Raw genomic sequence first — 347 nt, 5'->3', positions numbered from 1 at the left:
GCCTTGAACTCAGAAATCTGCCTGCCTCTGTCTCCCAAGTGCTGGGATTAAAGGCATGCGCCACCACTTGCCCCGCTAGCAGCCTTATTTATAATAGCCAGAAACTAGAAACAACCTAGATGCCCCTCAACAGAGGAATGGATACACAAAAAAATGTGGTACCTTTACACAATGGAGTACTACTCAGCTATTAAGAACAATGAATTTATGAAATTCTGAGGGAAATGGATGGATGTGGAGAATATCATCCTGAATGAGATAACCCAACCGCAAAAGAAAACACATGGTATGCACTCTCTGATAAGTGGATATTAGCCCAAAAGCTCCAAATAACCAGGATACAATTC

The sequence above is a fragment of the Mastomys coucha genome, unplaced genomic scaffold, assembly GCF_008632895.1.
Source record: "Mastomys coucha isolate ucsf_1 unplaced genomic scaffold, UCSF_Mcou_1 pScaffold22, whole genome shotgun sequence".
In the NCBI taxonomy this organism is placed as follows: Eukaryota; Metazoa; Chordata; class Mammalia; order Rodentia; family Muridae; genus Mastomys; species Mastomys coucha.
This window is presented reverse-complemented; position numbering follows the sequence as displayed.